The 18,024-nt window shown below is 36.8% G+C and overlaps 1 protein-coding gene and 1 non-coding gene across 2 annotated transcripts in view; both read left to right on the plus strand.

Annotated features, from left to right (window-relative positions):
• Positions 1-567: 567 nt before the first annotated feature.
• trnae-uuc (transfer RNA glutamic acid (anticodon UUC)) lies at positions 568-639 on the plus strand. The gene has a single exon. It is a non-coding gene; the product is annotated as a tRNA-Glu (tRNA).
• A 200-nt stretch (positions 640-839) lies between these two features.
• The window catches only part of LOC116714270 (ETS-related transcription factor Elf-4-like), a 70,885-nt gene continuing 53,700 nt past the window's right edge, over positions 840-18,024 (plus strand). Inside the window, exon 1 of the mRNA XM_032554731.1 lies at positions 840-1,452. The gene's annotated coding sequence lies outside the window, so the exon portion shown is untranslated. The remainder of the gene's footprint in view (positions 1,453-18,024) is intronic.

Here is an 18,024-nt window from a genome sequence, read left to right on the forward strand (position 1 = left end):
AAGACCACAAGATGGTGCTAGGACCTATGTATCCATGTATCGTAGTTGCCCACTAGACGGTACGTCAGCGCATTCGCCATGTTGTGAGTGGCTTACAAAGTAATTTTTGTAATAAAAGTTATAAAGTTTACGTTTAACTAATCTTAATGGGTTTAAAATGCATTGAAGAATGTTTTGTCAACTATTAATATTAGTGATGAGACAAAATGAACAATATCTGCAATTCAAAATAGAAAAGGACAATCAGAATGAAATACAATGTGGTTATAAGGCACATAAACATACCTTAATTTATTTCTAAAACTATATAGGAAACACACTGAATGTTTAAATCAATCTGAATAATTAAGCTGAATTTATTTGAACTATTCTGACTTTGTTACAAAATATTTTAGGGTTAGATGTAAGACTTTTATTCTTGTTTTAAAAATATTTTTAAAACGTGGTAAAGTTTGCTCATTCTCTTTTGTAAAGTTCATGTCTGTTATTTGCAACAAACCTTCCTTAATAGTTCAAATGTACATATGTAATCTTTCAAAAACCCTAGCTGCTGTCTGTCTGTATAAGTCCCATATGGTCTAGCGGTTAGGATTCCTGGTTTTCACCCAGGCGGCCCGGGTTCGACTCCCGGTATGGGAACAATCCTTTTCATTCTTAAATAACTATTGTTTTTAAAATCTTATCCCTGACGTACCATATCAGCAGTGGGATGATGTTCAAACATCACCCGTTAATATTTTCCGAGGAAAAAAAAAATCCCCACAGACCCCGCCCGTTCAGGAATTATCGTGTATTACCCTCATCCCACATTGGACATTCATTCCCGGAAGATGTACATTACCAGTTGTTTCTCTCTGTGTCAGTTCTTATCAGTCAGCGGAGTACAGGCGAGGAAAGCAAACGGCACTTTCGTCCGCAAAATTACGCGTTCGAGCCTACCAGTTTTCAAATGAACACCTGCGAGTGAGTAACGTTTCATAAAACGCATTTATTGTCCAGCCTGTTTGATGTTAATCTCCCGTTAATGACATAAAATCCCTCCTTTTTGCTCCGTATTTTTAAGGAAGCGGGATATGATGTAAAATAAAAAAAGTAACTTAATTTCAACGCTGAACCTGTCCTGCCCTCTCGGTGCCGACAGGCGAACTTGCAGGGCTTTTGCCAAACTTTGTTGTCGGGCCAATTATTTCCCAGGAAAATGTGACTGCTAGGAATTCCCCACGCATCAGCAGCCTCTCTCGGAGAAAACCGCGACCTTGTGTCAGGCAAGCACACGAAAGCAGCAACGGGAGGGTAAAATCTGACGGCTGCCAGAGCGATGATGTAGCCTTTTGCACCGTTACAGCCTGCCGAGTCGTACTAAAAGGAGTCATTATGTATTTGGACGTTTTATGATGTGAAGTACCTGTAGAAAGCCCGGATTGTACTTCAGTGATGACATCTTCTTCCAAGGTAAGTACAAACAAGATTTAAATACAATCTTCCATGTTGGTGTGACTGTTTGCTGGGAAGTTGACCTGGATTAGTATATTTTTTATTATCTAGCGGGGAATAAAATGTGAAGTCTAAAGGTTGCTACTTGTGAATGCTACAAGTACAAAACTCTGTGTGCTGTTAAATTAATGTAAGTGAAATCAAAAGATGTTATTAATAACCAGCCGGAGTAGGCCACCCTGAAGGTCTTTCCCCACACTACTCCATAGATTACAGTGACTCCCCTTTGTGTCAGTCAGCTGGCATGTGACCACACTGAGACCACGCTGAAAAGTCTCTGCACTTCTTATAGCAGTCACAAGTCACAGAAGAATACGGCTGTTGTTTTGTCTCTCAGTTGCTCATTATTTGAAGGGAGTGTTTTGTTATGAGCAGTATACAGTTGTGTTGACCTGGTCAGAGGCACCGCCTTGCAAGAGTCTTCACTCCCCTTCAACTTTTCATAATTTTTGGTACAATGTTTAGCATTTTGTGGGATGTTGGGTGTAAAGTCAAGGAGTTTCTGGAAGTGTTGGAGCATTAAAACAAAGTTATGTGCCTTAACTTTATTCAACTAAACAAACACTGAATTTCTGGGCCTAAAGAGAAATGATTAAGAGTCAGCACACACCTTCTGCTGTTACCTAGAAACTGGTAATCAGACCCGAAACCTCGTAGTAATGGATTCAGAACTGAACATTCAGAGATACATAAATATAAATACAAAGTCAGTCTTCTAGCACCTGAAGAACATTTCAAGGAATGAATGAAAAACTAATGCATCGATTGCAGTTTTCTGGCCTATCGCCGATTACCGATCTTTAATAAACCTAACCTGCTGATTTTGACTTTGGCTAGTGCTGACTTTTTTGTCTGAAATGTTGCTAAATATAGCAAGAAAGTCACTGATTTGGAAACAGTTACTATTGTAAACTGCAAACATGACCGTTTGCAAAGTCAAAGGACAGAGTGGTTGATTTTTAGACCTTTGCCAATGTAGATACGATCTGTGGATAAGATTGACACAAATTTAAGTGTTGACCGATCACCGATATCCCAAAATTAAGGAAGTTGGGGCCAATTATTGGTGCACTCCTACTAATGTCCCAACAAGATCTTGAGAGATCTGTTGTTGTTGTATCAACCTTTCAAACCACTCAGGTCTTCTGGTTCTGGTGAACGCTGGACCCCCAGAACCAGAATCAAACATGGAGAAGCAGCATTGAGTTTTTATGTTTCTCTCATCTGAAACAAACTTTCAGAAAACTGCAAAACAGCCGAAATCCTGAGTTAATTTAAATCAAGACTAAAACCAATTTGTTCAGTTGACTTCCCAACTGAGTCATGATTAGTTTTAGTCTTTGTTCTAAATTTTCATTACTTTCCTGTGTTATACCACTACAACATAATGTTTGTTTTTATATTTTAATCATGTTAAGCACTTTGTTTTACATTGTTGCTCAAATAAACTTGCCCTGCCTTAGCAATTACAATCGCAATCTAGCTGAGACGCAGTAGTGTGTAATTGTGTTCTAATTTCCAAATATTTTAAGATATAAGGTGCTCCATATTCAACCACCTTTACTCTAATTCCTATAAATAAAATTTGTTGATTTTGTTGAAAATAAGTGGGCCAAATTTTGACCCACTTGGCATTAATCAGAGAAGTCAGAGAGAATCCTGAGTTCTCTAAAAATCAGATTGATGGAATAATTAGGACTGTGCATCTCCCTAAGCTCACCATCCCTCATCATAAAACATGGTAGAGGCTGAATCATGCTATGGGAATGTTTTCGTTTTCAGGAAATACAGGGCACCTGGATTTTGTTGAGTGAAATGGTGTAAAACCTTTTAGAGTTTGCAAGAGATTTGAGTCGCCTTCAGTTAGGACAAAAATCACATTTATGTTTCTGGTTGTAACATGAAAAAATATGGAAAAGTTAAAGTTTCCATTACTATATAAAGTATAAAGTTGACCGTCCAGCTTTTATTTAGCTTAAAAAGAAGAAATAAAAAGCTGCGATGAGCCGCTGGTGATGCAGAGTGTGTCACTCTTTCCTTTAGATCATTCCAGACTGAACATATTGACTAAAACTCAGAGACGTGATCAGATCACATCTACGAGTAAATGCTATGTGTTTTCTACAAATGCATGTCTGCAATGCTTTTCTCATACTGTTCATCCACCCTAATCTGTGGGGAGTCAAAATGTTTGCCAGATGTTTACATTTTTGGGCTGAGATGCTTGTATCCTGGGACAGACAAACAGTGTTTCATTGGCTGGCCAGGGTTGCTCACTTCAGAGCAGGCAGTCGTGACGCAGAGGGAAGGGAGGAGAGTTACGAAATGTTAGTTTTACCGTCCCACTAGAGAGAGGACCAGCCGTCCGACCCGCCGCCCCTCCACCCCTCCACCGACCCCTCCCTTCCGTCAAGTCCTTCTGAAGTCTTCCCATGGTGGGAACACTGACAGAACCCGGTGGATAATTGGAAACTTCAGTCCCCTGAAAACAATTATGAAGGCTTTCCAAATATACTCCACCATGAAGTCATCCTGTTTGTTTCAATCGTTTGCCCTTGCTTTAGGAACGTCTTGCCACACTGCTGCCCACACACCAGCCCCTCCTTCGCCCCATTCCTTTCTGCTTTGATAGCTCTCGGTTTGCAGGAAAACAGCCTCGGATCAGTGGAGTGTGTGTGTGGAGGCCAGAGCAGTTCCTGGTATCCTCCTCATCCTGGCACCGTTTTGTCTTTGGCAGCAGTCTGAGCTGCTCAGGCTCGTTCTGATGACCAAGGACAGCAGCAGCGAAGAGCTGCCGTTCTCCTCTTTTTCATGGCGAAGGGTTCCTCAGACATCAGACACCTCTTCTTGCTGAAGATGTACCCGCCCGCCTTAATGGGCCTTGATATTGATTCAACTCCACAAAAAGCAGAACTGGGCTTTTATCCCATGTAGAAAGCAGCACTCCAGTTCCACAAATGCTTTCAGGGAAGCCTTGTAAGAGATGGGAAAGACTACAGCTGTTTCTTTTGCAAGTTGCTGTGTGGTAATGTTTGAAATAGAGGTGCAGAGAAAAATCGATTCTATAGAGAATCACAATTCCTAGTCCTTGGTAGGCCTTTTGCAATAAATCAATTAATCACATGCTAAATTAAAACAAACTCAGTCATTTCCATTTGCATGACTATTTATTTATTTTTTCTTTTCTCTCTTTCTACTAAAAACTGGATGACAAAAGTCTTCGGTATGGTGTTTTGGTCTCAACTAGACCCTTTTTTTCTCAAGGAAAATTCAGTTTATCCAGACTTCATAATTCATTTTATTTATTTCTGTTGCTTCATGTATTTTGAATATTTAAATGTCTTCCAGTTCCAGTGTTAAATGTTCAGTAGAATTGAAAGGTTATTGATATTTGAGAGACTGTACTTGCATTATTATGCCATTCTGTTATATTACTTGAAAATGGTCTCAAAATAATAATACTATCGTTTATCGCAATAACTTCCGGGAGAATTTATCGCCCAGTAAAATTTGTTATCGTAACAGATCTCATCCTGTGAATTCCAAATCAATTTAAAATGCTTAATTTATTTTGTAAAATTATATTTTGAATAATTCTTTGATATTTTTTAAAGTAAAAGTCAGACAGCTATGCTAACCTAATTCGGGTAATTTAAGTTACAGAATTTTATGCATGAACCTGTTTTTGCTTAAATACAAACTGATGTAATTTGACACAGATTGGAGCCTTATAGAATACATAGCTGTCATGTGACATCACACTTCTGGGAACTTTGTAGATGACAGCCATCTTGGTAGGAATCCGTAACTAACTGGAGTTGCTATGACGACCATAAACCAGCCACAAGCTTAGAACTAGCTCTATCTAATTTACAAACAATATAAGTACATTACAAACATTACTCGATTATAGTTTTTCAGTACTCTACTTTCTTTTTGTTGGTCTCGAAGCTATAGTTTATCTGTGCTTTGTACTCCTTCCTACCAAGATGGCGGTACAGTGGTGCGAATCACTTCTTGGAAACACGTACTGTTTTAAATAAATGTTTTATTTGTGTAAACGGTTTCTGAATTGAATCATCACCCTAAAAATTAGAACCGAATCAAATTGCTAGACTCCATCAGCTGATCTCCCACTTTATATGTGATTTTATTTACTTTGGTTAATTAATTGTAAATGTGAAACTTATAGTGTTGATACGATTAATTAGATGACTCGTGATGAATGGATTATTGAAATATTCATCAAATAATTTAGTAATCGATTAATCGTTAACTGAAGCAAACAGTCTTCTCAGAGCACTAATTAAGTCAAACATTTACAAAAAAATTACATTTTACATTAAAGATTTAAAAAAACATTTTTGTCTATAAATATGTTGAACTCAAATGGCAGTTTTAGTTTAACCCTGTTCAAATTCTGTAAAAATCTCTTATTAAACACCTTTTGCTATCCAGTTATTGATAAAAAAGAAATCCACTGATCAACTGAGCTTTTCACATGTTGATCATTTTAGCTGCAAATGATCAAGTGCTATATTATTGCATTTTAGGCAGTAGAATGTTTATTGTATTTTAAAAAGGAATTGAATTGTTTATAAATTTATAACTTGTTGATGCGATTCCATGCCATATATTTGAATCTGTATTTTCCATGTCATAAATGTGGAAATAAGTGTCATTTGGCATCTTAAGAATAACCACAAGATGGCAATGTTCATATGCTGTGACTAAACAGCCAGTCATGAGATGGCTGAAGCCTCAAACCACTCGCTGAAAGGCAGGAACCGGCTTGTGAAAAGAGAAATAAAACTATTGAACTTCCGCTTTTTACGTGTAAAAAAATTACCCTTTTCTGGGCTTATTTCTGTTAGCAGAAGGGAGGGGGAAACGTTTGCAAAGTTCCCTAATCGTAAGCTGCTGTTAAACGAACCCAAGCTTTTTTCTTCTTCTTTATTTCACATCTGACGATCACCTTGTCGGAAATGTTTGATTGCAGCGGCAGCAGCGCGCGGTCTCTGACCGAATATGACGTCAGAGGGACAGGAGCGAGAGAGAGAGAAGGGGAAATTCCACCTGTAACTTCTTCCTGTCTCACTAGCATGTGACACGGACGAGTCATCGAGCCTCCTTTGCTCCACGAATCCTACCTTGTTATGATGTAATCCTGTGAAAGCACTCAAGGCTATTTTTAGCTGGAAAAAATGTGGAAAACTTGACTGGTATTGTAGGAATCGACTGGTGATAGTAAAGTTTGTTTTGTGAGGTCAGAGTGACTTTCCTTCATGGTGAAATTAGATAAAGTGGTTCTAATAATCTAATAGCACAAAGCAACATCTCACTAAAGGGAGACAATGATATTTGATCTTTTTTATTGAACCGTTTTCATCCTCTTAAAAATGGGTCCTGTCTCTTTAAGGATGACCTCTATTCTGATTGGTCACCAGGTTGTACCTGTTTTCTGCTTTGTAGGCGTGACGTGCCTGTTTTAGATCTCTATAAAGGAGTCTGATGAGCTGTTAGGTCAGTGTAACCAGCTGTTTTTTTACATTTCTCTTTTGTTTCTGTTCCTTTTTTTAAAATCTAGTCCAGAAAAAAAAAAGAAGCTCAATATATGTAAGAAACATATGACGGAGTATTAGGGTCACTCTAAGAAAATTAAAAATATAAAATGACAAGAATAAAGTTGTAGTATAATGAAAATAACATCATAAATTTAGACTTTATTCTCTTAATATTGTAACTTAATTCTTAAAATATTATGACCTCTCATATTATCACAACTTTTTTCTTGTATTATTTCAACTTTATTCTCGTACGACTTGAAATATTATGATCCTATGCTTGAAATATATTATAACTTTATTCTCAAAGAAATTATTACTTTATTCTTTAAATATAATGACTTTATTCATGTATTCTCATGTTTCTTTTCTCATATTACTAGAAATTTTTGTATGATTTTACTCTCATAATATTATGATTTATTCTCTAAATATTATGACTTTATTCTTTAATATTAATATCTTATAGGCTGGGAAAGCAACTCAGAAGTTCTTTGAAGCATTTGTAAGGAGTGTTTTAAAGGGACAGTATCATGTAAAATCAACCTTTTTTAGCTTTGCATCATGTTATAATATTATTCCCTCATCAAAAACATACCTGTGTTGCTTTCATTCGTTAATGTGTTTGAGAAATCCTTTAATCTCCATGGCAACCATTCAGCCGTGCAAAACCTAATGCCACCGTTGAGCCGTGGCTCCTAGTCGGCGCTGCAGCAGAGCTTCCAGGTCACAGAGCCTCCCCTGTGACTCCCCCACTCAGCTCCTTCAGACTAGCCAGCAGCAATTGGCAAACACCTGGTGGAACTGCTTATCAGTTGAGCTCATTATAAGAGCTACTTCTCAGTGCAACGCTGGTAAAAACGTTGTTAAAGAGTTAATAGACTAGCAGTGTTGTGTTGACTTCCTGGAGGCGGAGTTCAGAAAGAGCAGGAGGTTTTAAAGAGGCAGAGGCCCAATGTTAAATCACAAAGTAAAATCTATGTTGTCATATTTAATATATATAGCATTTTTTAAACAACTGAAGGTAACAGTTACTTGATTGCGCTCTAAAATGGCAATATGTGTCTGAGAAACATAATTACTACGACGTGCTGCGTCACTCGTTTCACTTGTTCAAGGTTGTGATTTTATGAAGGATTGACAAAAACATTTAAAAAACACAAAATCTTACCAAGTATTTTGACCTAGTTTCTAGTGCAAATATCTTAATGCAGTTGAGATAAGACAAAACTAACTTACAAGTAACTCTTTAGCAAGTTATAGGAGCTTGTTTTGAGTGAATTATTCATAAACATTGATGAAAAAGTATTAGTTCCACTTGCAGATTATTTTACTTCTAACAAGACAATTTTCCTATAAGTGAAATAATCTCCCAGTAGAACTAGTACTTTTTCATCAATATTAACTCCTATCTTGCTGAATAGCTACTTGTATGCCTGTTTTGTCTTATTTGAAGTGTACTAAAATATTTGCACTAGAAATGTTTTTTGTGTTTTTGCAGTGAACATTTTCAAAACAAGATGACCTCTCATTGTTAATCCTCTACTGGATGTACAACTGGATGATATGGCTGAACAAGTTATCACAATATAAGCAGTTCATACCAGTCGATGTCTGTAATTGTCTATCGATAATTATTGTTTGTTTGTTTTTTTTAAATATGTGAAATATTGCGAAACTGGTGACACGACCTCTACTGGTTTATCCACAGTTTCCGCTCCACACCATTGTTTATTTTAAGCAGTTAGGAGGCACTGTGGCAAAATGGTTAAATACTGCTGTGCAAGTTACTCAACATGTTGTTGCTAGGTAACCAAAGAATGAGTGAGTTGCTAGGTAACCAAAGAGGGAGTGAGTTAGTTGATTCCAACAACCTTGTTTAGGAACTGAAGCCTTTTTCTCTGCCTACATCTCCCAGAATGTTGTGCGGTTCTGGATTGGAGTTCAGTGAATATTCTGTATATTGTATTTTGAATATTTTATCAGATGTACTATTTATTGATACTGATCACGTGTCTGTCGCAATACGTATTTCTGCTGAGAACTTGGATTGTTTGTCGTGAACACACTGAGCTGTGCCTCAGTGTGGGACATTGTTTGCAGGGAGGATGCTGTTGGCCCTCTCAGCATGCTGACATCATGAGACCAGCTAACCGCATTACTGCAATATATTTATGGTCCTCGCTGTGGTCCTAGCAGGTCCGCCAGCGTATTGAGCTGTATCTCTGATGTTCATGTAATCCCATTAAGGAGTGGCTGAGTTTGTAATGTTCTAGCTCGCTGCCGTTTCAAGGCACAAAATAGTTCCTCGCGAAAATAGAAGCCGTCTTTGTCTGCAGCTTCAGCACATAATGGCATTTCAGCCTGTTATTCTTCGTGTCTGCTTGGAGGTAATGAGGCAGTTGTGAGTGGATCATGAAGGCTTCTCCTGAGTCAGCTCAGTGCGGATTTACACTGAGCTTTGTCTGAAGATGCCACACGATCTGTCTGCTTTGCACTCCCAAATATTGTAACAAACTTCAAGCAAAGACAGCTTTTAGAATGGATAATGAGCTTTAGCTGATTTATTTATTTTGTATCTGGTGAAATGCTTCCCCCCCCCCTTTTTTAGGGCGAGATGTTCTCAGGCTTGGTTAATTATTTAAGTACACAGAAGCTACACTGTCGTGTAAAAACACAATCTTACCATATAATTTCGGTCTAGATTTTAGTACAAATATTTTAGTACACTTGAAATAAGACAAAACTAACTTAGAAATAACTTTTCAGCAAGACACAGGAGCCTGTTTAAGGTAATCAATTCCTTATTATTAATGAAAAAGTACTTGTTCCATTGGAAAAGTGAACTAATCTACCAATGGAGCAATGTTTTTTCACCAATATTAAGGATTTATTGACTCAAAACAAGCTCCTATATCTTGCTCAAAAGTTACTTATAACTTAGTTTTGTTTTATTTCAAGCTTAATAAGGTATTAGCACTGGAAACTAGACCAAAAGGACTTGATAAGATTTTGTGTTTTTGCAGTGCAGGATATTATGATCAAGGCTAATGATAATAGCATAACCTCTAAAGCAGGGGTGTTGAAACTTGTTGTCATTTGGGCCAAAATTCTTGAGTCAGAAGAACTTGAAGGCCAAGAAAATAAAATAAAAAGCTAAAATCAGGCAAATAAAGTCGTTTTTTTTGGTGTAGGACACAGATGGTAACCCAACAATTAAAACATGATTTTGCATGTTTGCTGTATTGGAAGCTATGGATCAAGTTTTCACATTTGGATCACTTTCTTTTATGACTGGACAGTAAATCAATAACAATATATTTCGATAGACATAGACGTGATCAATATCAATAGATAACACACCTGATAGTTTATATTCTCAATGTTGAATATTTTAACTGTACGGCATTCTGGGAGATGTAGGCAGAGGAAAAGGCTTTAGCTGCTAAACAAGGTTGGTGGAATCAACTAACTCCCTCACTCTTTGGTTACCCTGTTGCTAGGTAACTTGCGCAGCAGCAGTTGAATGTTCCGCCACTATGTCTAATATCTGCCTAAGAATAATGAAAAATAATGGCTTGGAGGGAAAACTGTGGATACAGCAGAAAAGGTCACCCCACCAGCTGGCAGTATTTCAGATAATTAAAAAAAATATTGACAATTATCAATAACTTTTTCAAGTTTTTCAGCCATATTGTCCAGCCTTACTTGCTTTTAAATCTCTTGCTATATTTAGTTGAGTTTAATTAAATTAAATAACAGCTCATTTCGGTGCAGCAAAGTCAGATTTTCAGTAAAGGTTTTTGGATAAACGTGGTTAAACTTATAAAAGCTCGTTTATAAAAAGGCAAATACTTTGAGTTGTATTTAACATTATATTGGTATATTACTCTACAGATGTCATAGCGTTTGAGGAATAATGAGCCGAAACTACAGCATTGCAGTGGTCTGTGGTTTTTTTTTTTTTTTTGCGTAATCAACAAAAAAACACAGCCTGTTGAAAATAGTCTTTGTTTATTATACCTGCATGAGAAGCAGCTCGATGTGGTGAATGACGTAACACGGCGATTCGTCTGACTGACGGCAGCTCAAATGGCCCTCAGAGGTGAGACGTTCACGTTGTGGATTCTTGGCCTGCTCCTTGTCTTTAATTATTAATGTGATGTTGTCTGCATGTGTGTGAATGTGGAATGAGCAGCAGTAAACCCAATACTATCTTATCTCTGCTTATAAAAACTACAGCATGGTGGATTTTTAAACATATTTACAGGCCTTCAGGTTTATTGATACAACAAACTGGAGTGTACAATGAAAACTGTTGAAATTCCCCGTATATTTTATGTCTTCATACCACTTAAACTTCTACATTTTGTCTCTCTACAACCACAAACCTTCAGGTATTTTATTGGGATTTTATGAGAGCCCATCACAAAGTAGTGTGATTAATTGTTGAAGTGGACTGGAAATGCCAGCTGTTCTGCTATCTTTTTTTTGTGATTATTTTTGTGATATATTTTTTTTTTCAGTAAATTTTTTGCAATCACCTGCATTGATTTTGTGGTGGTACTTTAGAATATTTCTATAAATATTTTGAAAAATTGGAAATTGTCCGTTTTTGGACGTTAAAACTTTGTGGATACATACCAAGAAAACATTCTGCTGTAATCGCAGTGAAAGGATTTCTGAACACAAATCCATAACACACTTTTCAGATTTAAAAAAATAAGTCACTGCAAAAATATAAAATGCCTCCAAGTATTTTTGACCTAGTTTCTAGTGCAAATATCTGAGCAAACTTGAAATAAAACAAAACTAACTTACAAGTTCCTTTTCGTAAAGATAAGGAGCTTGTTTTATGTCAATAATTTAAAATACTAGTTTCAGTGACAGATTGTTCACTTGTAACAAGATAATTTTTCCTTGTTTTTAGTGAAATAATCTCCCAGTGGAAATAGCACCTGGGTTGCTAGGTGACGGGCTGGGCTTGGCTGGCGTTGCTAGGTAACACGGCCAGTGGAACTAGAAAGGGCGTCACTTTTAACATGGGAAAAAATTCTTGAAATAATCTGCCAGTGAAACTAATACTTTAAAAAAAAAAATCAATATTAAAGATTACTTACTTTTATGTCTTTCTGAAAAGTTACTTGCAAATTATTTTGTCTTATTTCAAGTGTACTAAGATATATGCACAAGAATTAAACTAAAATACTTGGTAATATTTTTGCGTTTTTTCAATAAAAAATATTTGAAAAACCATATACCCTTTTCTTCCACTGTCTAATGTTGCAGCTCTGTCATGAAATCCCACTAAATTACAAAAAGTTTGCTTTAACATGTGAAAATGTTTCTATATCTTCTAGAATTGATTTGCATGTTTGTGCATTATTCATATCACATACTACTGTGAGCATGGCTAGGTAAGCCGAACGTTGCCACAGGCATGTGATCTTTGCATCGCTCTCTGCTCAGAGGTGCTAATGAATGATTCACACTCTGCTGAATGTTGTCTTTTTTCCAGCGGTTCCCACACACACAGCTCCTTGTTGGGTCTCTCTATCTGCAGTCCTGCTCCATCAGCACACTGAATCATCTCAGCTCAAGACTAAACTAAGCACAGTCACTGTCCGAGAATGATAAACCATATCACACTGCCAGCTGCCGGATTGCTGAACCAACTAGATTGTTGTGACAAAAAGTGTGACCCCAACCGGCTTGCATGATGCGTAGCTGTTTGACCTCCAGTCTTCTACAATAATCTGGAATTGAAGTGTTTTCTCGCTCAATAATTTTTACCCTATCAGCGAGGTGAAGTGAAATGTCTCACTCCTGCCATGGTGAAGAAATTTATGTTTCCGCTTGAAGCTCAGAAGTTTGTCTGAAACAGAGCTAAGTCTCAGGAAGAGGAAGCATTGAATTTTTGGCTTATTTCCGGGATACTTTTACGAATAAATAACAGTAATCTTTAGCAGGCATCTATTGTATAGTTTACCATTTATCATGATTATCGTTGCTATGATAAATTCTAATTGATGTTTGTAACTCCCCAAAACAGTTTTCTCCACTTCTTGTTCAATGAAAGCATCAATCACATACTAATAAATTACTATTTAGTGATGCAAATCGCACTCGTTTATGTGGCTGGTGTCCTAAAGAAGCACGTTACATCAATCATTTAATCTTCAACAACCAAAAATTTGATTAATCTATTTAAATCGATTCATCGCCCAGTCCTAATGTAGCTTCTGAAACATTTAAGAAAAAAACCAACTAAATAACACTCATAGATTACTGATTTAAAATGCGTTACAAAACTGTTCATATCCCTTAAACTTTTTCAGATTTTATCACATTACATCCACAAGCTCCAGTGTACTTTATTAGCATTTAATAATTATACTAATGTGACCAACCATCTCACATGGGCCGTTTTAAACTTACTGATGTTTAGGTCTTCCTGTTAATATACTGTAATCTACATGAGTAAAACTCTTTTTTTTTTCTCTTCTTTGTCTTTTATGTTGTTTTGGGCACCAAAACTGACTCCAGCCCTGGGGCCCTTGTTCTCTTAAATCCGGCCTTGCTTCCTCTTAATTTATGCATTACTTTACGTTGAACTGTCACTTGAAATTCCAATAACTTATGTTGAAGTTTGTGATTGATTTGGAAGAAAAGGCATTGAAGAATAAACTACTACACCCAATGCTTTATTAAAAACTATTTTTAATAATCTTTCCATCTGAATTTGGCACCCAAAGATGGCTCTAATTTGTGTTGATAAAAATATGCAGTTTTTTCCCTGTTTTGTTTTCTGTTTGCTGATGGCCTCTGCTATTCACAGCAAGAGTAACATGTGAGCTGATTTTCTTTCTTTTGCACCAAAGGAAAGGTGTGTCCTCTCAGGTAGTCTGCACATTCACGTCTTGGCACTGATCTCACATCAAGGCTCGCTCTTTGTCTGCTCTGGTTGGTAAGCTGTGGTAGAGAGAACAAAGTAGGACAAAAATGCAGCGTGTGATACAGGGCTTTTTGTGATTTCACACAGAGGTTGAGTTTCATTTTATCCCACTGACATGTCTCCAGGCAAAAGCAATTTGAACATCTTCACTTTTATTACCTTTCAACATTCAGCAGAAATGGGATTTGTTGTGCTAATGGGGGGAATTACAAAGGATAACTTGGAAGGGTTGTAAGTCGGTGGCAGATAAAGACAAATTTTTCTGTTTGGTTTTTTTTAAGTAACACTTAATTCTTATGGATTTCACAAAATGTGTGAGTTTACTCCAGATTTGGTTTAGTGGGTGTGCAAACTGCTGACCCTGAGGCTATTAAATATTAATAATGTTCTGCTGCTTTTGCATAGTTTCCAAAAATATTCTTGATATCTATAAGGATTTTTTTTTTCCTTTGCGTGTCTCTTTATTAATCCAACACAGGATATTTCCACATACAACTTTAAAAAATGTTCGAAACAAACCGAATGAATGAATGAATGTGGCATTATTAATATTCTTTTTTTCACTGTCCACACTGAAAACACAAAATTATATCAAGTACTTTCATTCTAGTTTCTACTGCAAACACCTTACTACATTTGAAATAAGACAAAACAAATTTTCAAGTGTCTTTTTGGCAAGATATAAGAGCTTGTTTTAAATCAACGATTCTATAATATTGATTAAAAAAATAAGTTTTAGTTCCACTGGCAGATTATTTCACTCATAACATGAGTGATTATATTAATGAAATAATCTGCCAGTGGAACTAAAACTTCTTCTTTAATCAGTATTAGGGAATTATTGACTTAAAACAAGCTCCTATATCTTCCCTAAAAGTTACTTGAAATTTAGTTTTGTCTTATTTCAGGTGTACAAGATATTTAAACTAAAACGTAGACCAACATTTTAAAGATTTTGTGTTTTTTTTCACTGTGAAAGTTTAAAATATTGACTTTTTTCTCATTTTTCACCTGATTCTGGTGTGGCTGGTAGATCGAAATAACATACCATAAACATACCAAAACATTCATTAATGTAGCAAATGAGTTACTTACGACAGTTGTTACAATAATAATTATTGCTGTATGAAAACAAAGTTCCCCAATTGGTTCTGAGGACATTTTATATAAAACAGTGTTTGGGGTTTAAACATGGAAATGGATGGATGAATAAATGAATGAATGGACAGTCATATGGATGAACAGATGGATCAATAAACCCTTGGAAAATGTAATCATAATGTAAAATGAAAAGTAATCACTCCATACTTTTCAAACTGTCTAAAACTGATGCGTCTGTAAATATCTAAACGGCTTTTTAAAAAAATCAGGACACGACATTTTGCTTCACAGATTTGTCTGTATTTATTAAATATGATTATGCTACTTACTGAAAGAACAACACACTCAGATCAGAGCTGCAATCAAGCCAAAACTGGACAAAAAAAATAAACATTTTGCATTTATGATTAAAAATAAACAAATTCTGTACATATGTTCTACTTCTAACTCCTCAAGTGGCTTTTAGCTTCACATGGTTCAAATTATGTAACAAATAAAATAAAATCTCCTACCGATTGCCTTTTTTAATATAATTATTAATCAATTGATCCAAAAAAACAAAACAATCAAGAGATTAGCTGCATTGATGTCAAGTTGAGCAGAAAGGTCTGATCCTTTCACATGTTGATGTTAGAAATATATTTTTTGCTACAAAATGATCAAGCATTCACTAAATTAAGGCAATAAAATAATTATTTACTTATTAAAAAAAGGAATTGGGCTTTAATATATTTCTAACTTTGTAAAAAAAAAAAGACTTAAATAAAAAAAATTGCAAAATGTTCCAATGTTTTTATCTGATTAATCGTCAGAAAAATCAATAACTAAAATAATCGTTGGATGCAGTGAGAGCTAAGGCGTTTAATATGTTAGTTTCTCTTTAAAAGTCGAGCCATCTGTTCTTTCTCCACTTTACCAAATTAGGTTCAATGCTGTTATATAAATACTTCACTTCTGGCTCTGTCAAAAATAGTTTGTTCTTGCTGTGTGACGACGCAGAGAGCGCTCAACACATTGACCACAACACCACCCCTTCCTGTTTGCTTAAGTTCACTTCTGATGAAAGATTATTTTCATTATCTTCTGCTATGTTAACGTTAACACAATATTATATAAGCTATTTTTTTTCTTTCCGATCACATCTGTGATGGGCTCTGAATGTTTTATAGATCAAATATGCAACGTTTCTTTGGTAAACGTGAGGAAGAGAGACACTTTGCTCCTCCTCTGTCAAATGTTTCAGTTCTTTATATATTTTCACGGTTTGTTTGTTGTTATTGCATGAAAGCAAAATGCTTTAAACTATCAGGAAAATATGTAAAATATATAAAATATAACAGTTTTCACTAGATATAAAATCACTTGCTACTTTATGAGGTTCAGCTGCAGGTTAGTACCAATCAATCAGCCAATCACATGGCGTCAACTCAAGTATTTAAGCATAAAGATGTTTGAATCAAACATAAGAATGAGGAAGAAAAAGGATTTAAGTGACTTTAAAAAGTGAGATGATTGTTGTTGTTTCCAGTCAGACTGGTCAGAAACCACTGATCTACTGGGATTTTTATTTATTCACAATCATCTCTCTGGCTTACAGAAGATGAAAAGTCCAGTAAATGTGTGGGAATAAAGCCTTGGTGGAGAACAGGCAGTTGGTTCAGACGAGGAGCTCAAATAACGAGTATTTGCTCGCGACTTATCTGGAAAACCATCTCTGAATACACAACTTGAAGCCATGAAGCAGATGGGCTACATCAGCAGATCACCACACCGAGCGGCCCGGTTTAGCTGAGGTTACATGATCAGCAGAAATTCACAAAAACAAATTGTCCAAATGTTGCCTGATGTCTGAGTCTCAGTTTCAGCTGAAATATTCAGGCAGTAAAGAGAGAATTTGGTGTATATGACATGAAACATGATCTTTTTTGTTCTCCAATCTAGTTTTTTTGTTTTGTTTTGCCCCTAACCTTGTCTGGAATATTTTTGTGTATCACTCATAATCCATGTTTAGCGCCACCTACATGTCTGGAGGAATAAAAAACAGCATTCTGGGACACTTTAATGTTTATGTGTGGATAAAAACAGGATTATAATAGTTTTGGGTAAATCAGTTAGTTTTAATTAGTAAGTTTTCTAGTTTTTATTACTTTTTTCTTTTTGTTTAGTTTCTATTAGTTGTAGTAGTAGGAGTTTTAGTTTTTTCATACTTTGGTTAACCACCAATGAGAGGGGCCAAAGGGGTCGGGTGCATTGTGTGATGAGTGGCGGCCGAGGGAGGGGGCCCTGGTGGTCCGATCCTCGGTTGCAGAAGCTGGCTCTTGGGACGTGGAATGTCACCTCTCTGGTTGGGAAGGAGCCGGAGCTAGTGTGTGAGGTTGAGAGGTTCGGGCTAGAAATAGTTGGTCTCACCTCGATGCATGGCTCTGGTTCTGGAACCAGCCTCCTTGAGAGGGACTGGACATACTTCCACTCTGGAGTTGCCCAAGGTGAGAGGCGTCGGACAGGAGTGGGCATACTTGTTGCTCCCCATCTCGGCGCATGTACGTTGGGGTTTACCCCGGTGAACGAGAGGATAGCCTCCCTCCGCCTATGGGTGGGGGGACGGGTCCTGACTGTCATTTGTGCTTACGGGCTGAATGACAGTTCAGATTGCCCACCCTTCTTGGAGTCCTTAGAGGGGGTACTGGAGAGTGCTCCTCCTGGGGACTCCCTTGTTCTGCTGGGGGACTTCAATGCTCACGTGGGCAATGACAGTGAGACCTGGAGGGGATTGGTTGGGAGGAACGGCCTCCCTGATCTGAACTCGAGCGGTGTTCTGTTGTTGGACTTCTGTGCTTGTCATGGATTGGCCATAACGAACACCATGTTCAAGCATAAGGGTGTCCATATGTGCACTTGGCACCAGGACAT

This window comes from Xiphophorus hellerii, chromosome 23 (genome assembly GCF_003331165.1).
Source record: "Xiphophorus hellerii strain 12219 chromosome 23, Xiphophorus_hellerii-4.1, whole genome shotgun sequence".
NCBI classification, from domain to species: Eukaryota; Metazoa; Chordata; class Actinopteri; order Cyprinodontiformes; family Poeciliidae; genus Xiphophorus; species Xiphophorus hellerii.